Source organism: Otolemur garnettii, unplaced genomic scaffold (assembly GCF_000181295.1).
Source record: "Otolemur garnettii isolate 467f Iridium unplaced genomic scaffold, OtoGar3 scaffold00146, whole genome shotgun sequence".
Classification (NCBI taxonomy): Eukaryota; Metazoa; Chordata; class Mammalia; order Primates; family Galagidae; genus Otolemur; species Otolemur garnettii.
The window spans coordinates 4,521,633-4,527,168 of record NW_003852541.1 but is presented as its reverse complement, the minus strand read 5'-3'; the positions used below and the strand labels follow the sequence as shown (position 1 = coordinate 4,527,168).

At 38.5% G+C, this 5,536-nt stretch overlaps 1 pseudogene; it reads left to right on the top strand.

Moving 5' to 3' along the window:
* Window positions 1-4,187: 4,187 nt before the first annotated feature.
* Window positions 4,188-4,645, top strand: LOC100942119 (annotated as a pseudogene).
* The last annotated feature ends 891 nt before the right edge of the window (window positions 4,646-5,536 follow it).

Genomic DNA, 5,536 nt, shown 5'->3' with positions numbered 1-5,536 from the left:
AGCAAAGTATCACAAGAATGGAGGAAAAAGTATCCAATGTATACACCCCTACTATGAAACTAATTTATACCTTTTATATGAAAGCTATAACCAAATAGCCTAAGAATATGGGGAGGCGGAGGGAGATGGGAGGGGGGAATCGGTGGAGGGAGAGGGATTGGAGGGATCACTTCTGAGGTTTATCTTACAGGGGTATAAGTGAATCTTTCTAAGAGTAGAGTGTGAATGTTTTAAAACAATAACTGAGAAAATGACATGAAGGCTGTGTTGACAAGTTTGACAGAAGTATTTCGGATTGCATGTGAAAACCCCACACTGTACCCTAGAAGTGCATTAATGTACATAGTTACCATTCAATAAAAAAAAAAAAGAAGTTCAAACTCCTAGCATGATAAAATCAAAGAGATCTACACTAATACACACAAATCGCCAAAAGGCAAAGAAAAACTTCTAAAAGTAGCAAAAGAGAAGTACATCCACGTACCAAAGATCCTCGATAAGATTAACAGCTTATTCTCATCAGAAACCATACAGGTCAAAAGTCAGTAGGATAACATAAAGTGCCAAAAGAATAAAACTGTCCACCAAGAAATGTATATTCATCAAAATTATCTTTCAACAACTGAAGGAGAAATTAAGACATTCTCAGATTAACAAAAGCTGAAGGAGTTCATCTCTATTAGGCCTGCCCTACAAGAATGCTAAAGGAGCATCTCAGGTTCAAATGAAGGGGCTCTAGGCAATAACACATAGCTGTATGAAGAAATAAAGAACACCAATAAATGTACCACATAGGGAAGGTAAAAGTTAGTATTATTATATTTTTGATTTGGAATTCCTTTTCCTTCTTTTTTACTAAATGATTTTAGAAGTAAATGCCTAGAACAATCATTACAAATCTATATATAATGGCACACAATGTAAAAATATATAATTTATAAAAAACAACATAAGTGGGTGATGTGTTTCCTAAAATTGAGTTTTGTATACTATTGAAAATAAGTTGGTATTAATTTAAACTAGATTGTTATAAATTAATTTTAATCCTCAGTGTAACCATTAAGAACTAACTAAAAGAAATACATAACTCACTTATGGAACTGGATACTTGGGGTTCCTGACAGGAACTAAAGGGGGAGGGCTGTTAACTCTGCTTATTCTCATTGCTGGTTCTCTCTTTTCCAGAAGGAAAGTTCTGGAAGCCCAGCCAGGGGTGATGTTTCTTCACAGATTCTGTACTAACCTGACAGCCACAGACATAAAGTTTGGAGCGTACTCCCATGGGGACTTGGCTATGATGGTTAGATGATGGTTTCTACTACTGATCTTAGGCTGTGACTGGTAGAGAGCCATGCCCTTTCTCTCTGGTTGCTATTATGGATTTTGCTGTCACAAAGGATGTCCTCTAGCTAGTGTTGAGCAGATTTTAGGAACTTCTTTCCTGTATTAACCTGTGTGAGCAGCTGTAGTCATAGTGGAGAAAAAACTCACCTAGAAATTTGGGGGCACTTATGAGACAAGTAGATAGATAACTTTCTCTTTATTTTGTACAACTATCAAGTTTTATCTGAAGAATTTCAATAAAATAATTTAAATCAAATAAAAAATACATAAAAAGAAATGACAAAAGAATCAAAAAAGTACATTAAGAAATACAAAATTAATCACAAAAGAAGGCAATAGAGGAATTGAGGAACGAAAATAATATAAGATGTAGAAAACAAATACAGAGCAAAGTAATCCCTTCCCTATAGACATGTACTGTAAATTACTTTAAATCTTTTACTCTAATTTAAAAGTTAAAAGCCAGAGCTTAGCAGAATGCATTTATTTATTTTTTATTTTTTATTTATTATTTTATTTATTTAAATCATTTACTCTAATTTAAAAGTTAAAAGCCAGAGCTTAGCAGAATGCATTTTTTTATTTATTTTTTATTTTTTATTAAATCATAGCTGTGTACATTAATGCAGTCAGGGGGTACAGTGTGCTGGTTTTATATAAAATTTGAAATACTTTCATCAAACTGGTTAACATAGCCTTCATGGCATTTTCTTAGTTATTGTGTTAAGACATTTATATTCTACATTTAGAAAGGTTCACATGTCAGAATGCATTTTTTAAAAACATACAATCCAAATATGTACTGTCTAAAAACTAACTTTAGATCTAAAGACTTTAAAATAGTTTGAAAATGAAAGGATGGGAAAAGATATTTTACACAAAATAGATCAGAAAGAGAGCTGTTAAGGAAATCCCCGAGACAACTTCCAAAAGAAAAGACTAAAGAGATGCAATTTGCAGTGCCAGATACCAGGATTTATTCTGAAGCTACAATAGGATAGTTTGGTGCCACCACAAAAATAGATAAATAAACCAATGGAAAAGAGCAAAGAGCCCAGAAACAGACCTAGCTCATATGCAACTTAAAACACACCATAAGTGACAGAGTTTCACAGTTCCAGGGGCTCTGCAGGGCTACTCAATACATGACGTTTAGCATCTGGCATTTTTGGCAAAGAAATTACGTAAACCTTATTATATTTCTTGAGTGGATAAAATACTAGTAGGAAATGAAGATTGACTTCTTTGGGAAACTTCTGCATTTTCCTTCAAATATGAAGGAAAGCTTGGCTTGTTTCACCAACAGCTTGTAAGGGCTGAGCCCACATTACTAAAAGTCCTGGAGCCAAAGCTTCACTCCCATGCAGGGTAGTGAGGCAGGCTGGAGGGTGAGCTGAATCACTTAAGTCTTTTTCAACTTAAGGGTCCACTAGTGAGCCCTGCTGAGTGGCTTGTATGTATGGCTCCAAGAGCTCGCTGATGGGTCCCTGCTGAGAGAGTGAGTGGAAGATTCATCAGCAGATTAGGATGTGGGAAGATCTCAGGCATGCCAAGCAATCCTCCTCAAATCTGTGGCCCTTTCTGCCCACATGATCTACCCCTCAAGAGATGACCTTAGCTGGAGACTAGGAATAACAGAAACATCTCCAAACCACTAACCTTGGAGTGATAACATCAGATTAGTCCATTCGCCACCACAAGCCTCACTTTGTAGACATGCAAAGCAAAGATTAATATAGTACATACCATAGGGTTGTGGAGAGGCTAAAGGACTGCAGAGGAGCATGACTCTCCTTCTCATTCATCTCTCTATTTTGATGGCCTGCCACTGAGTAGGAGCTCAATAAATAATTGTTGACTAAATAAATGTATACATGCTAGTCACACATGACAGAGGCTGGCTCACAGTCAGGACCTGGTAAGTATAATGATGATTACTGGACCTGTCACCTGCTCTAAAGAGAGATTCCCTTTTCTGGGTCCAAGCACCACAGCACAAGTGGAAAAACAGGGAGAAGACTGACCCTCAGGTCTCTTAAAGGGTCTGTGCAACCTTTTCCTAAGTAGTTCAACTCTAATCTCTCTGGGTCAGAGAGAGAGACTATTTTCTATAGTCATACGTTACGTGAATTTAAAATTGCACGCTAAAAGCCATTCATTAAGGTTCACTTTGTATACAGTTTTTAAAGATAATGTAAATGTCTCCAAATTCTTTAAAGAAATTAATTGGAGGAGTAATTTCAAAGATGGCAAGGTTTAGGTATGTGGCCTCATTAGCACAATATGGTCACATGGTGGCGTCATTTAGGCATCAGCAAATCCTTGCAACAGTTACTTGGTCTGTATCTTCCAGCCCATGCAACTGTACCCCAGCGCTCAACTTCTGCAAGTGGTTTCCATGAACATGCTGTTTTAAAATTATTGTTAGTGGGGTGGTGCCTGTGGTTCAGTGGGTAGGGCACCAACCCCATATACCAAGGGTGGTGGGTTCAAACCCAGCCCCAGCCAAATCTGCAACAAAAAATAGCCAGGCGTTGTGGTGGGCACCTTGTAGTCCCAGCTACTTGGGAGGCTGAGGCAAGAGAATCGCCTAAGCCCAGGAGTTGGAGGTTGCTGTGAGCTGGGACGTTACAGCACTCTACCAAGGGCGATAAAGTGGGACTCTGTCTCTACAAAATAATAAATAAATACTGTAACAGTATTCCATAAAATTATTGTTAGTATAAAATGGGCATCCCTTAGGTATTAGCGCTAGTGCCCGACCTGAGAAATACTACAGGAATCAGTTTTGAGAGTCTGTGAAGTAGAAGACACAGGTCATGAAAAAATGAAAGGAAAGCAATATGGCAGTTCCCTGGAGGCTGAGTGTGCTCTGAGGGGCCCCGCGGGGCTGAGCTCTGTTCCTTTGAACCCCAGTGGCCTGACCTGCTCATGTCTCAGTATTTCTCTAGGAACAACCTATCTCAGGATGGTGTGGAGCAATGCACATACACCTGTCACCAGTCCATTATTCTGGCTCCAAGGGTGCATCTCCCCACTGGCCTAGGAAGTGGGTTGTCAGTATTTTGCTCCTGGGCCTGCTTCCAGGTGTTTATTTGAATCCTTGTTCTGTGATGGAATACCCCCTAGCTACAGCTCTTACTCTCTGTAATAGTCACTGGGGCCTTGGACAAGATGTTATTATGTTCATGGGGAAACACTGCAGAAAGCTGCCAAGGTTCTTTCAGCTTTAACCTTTGCTGGGCTTTGTTATTTCAACTATTATGATGTGGGCATCTGCAAAGCTATTGCTATTCTGTAGATGCTCTGGCCACTTTGACTTAATACCTTGAAAATTGATTGTATACCTCTTTGCCTCTGCTTTGTCCTGCCATTCAACTCATAATAAGAGAGAAAGAAATAAGTCCATTGGTGGACAACCTCTTGTTGTAATCATGTGTTTATTTTCAAAATTTAATCTTTTTTTTAATTGAATGGTAACTATGTACATTAATGCACTTCTGGGGTACAGTGTGGGGTTTTCACACACAATCCGAAACACTTTCATCAAACTGGTTAACGTAGCCTTCATGTCATTTTCTTAGTTATTATTTTAAAACGTTCACATTCTGCTCTTAGAAAGATTCACTTGTACCCTTGTAAGATAAACCTCGGAAGTGATCCCTCCAATCCCCCTCCCTCCACCCATTCCCCCCTCCCCTCAAAATTTAATCTTTGAGAAAAAGCTTTGAGAGGTGGTGTGCCCTAGAAATTGTAAGACTCAGTTCCATCTTATGATGAGTTAATAAGTATTATGGTGAGTTAATGAAGTTTCTCTCAACTTCTCACAAGACTCAAAATATAACTAAACATTATACTCCTATATCAGCTTTTGCCTTTTAATGTATCAATCTCTTAAAGAGAATTCAGCTTTATTACTATCTATACATGACCAAACTTCTAAATTTGTTCTGGAAATAATGGACAAAAAGAAAGACTATTAATTCATAAAGACTTGACAGAAAATTAGATAGTGTTTAATTTTTTTTTTTTTAGACGGAGCCTCAAGCTATCCCCCTGGGTAGAGTGCCATGGCATCACAGCTCACAGCAACCTCCAACTCCTGAGCTCAAGTGAGTCTCCTGCCTCAGCCTCCCAAGTAGCTGGGACTACAGGCGCCCACCACAACACCCGGCCACTTTTTTGGTTGCAG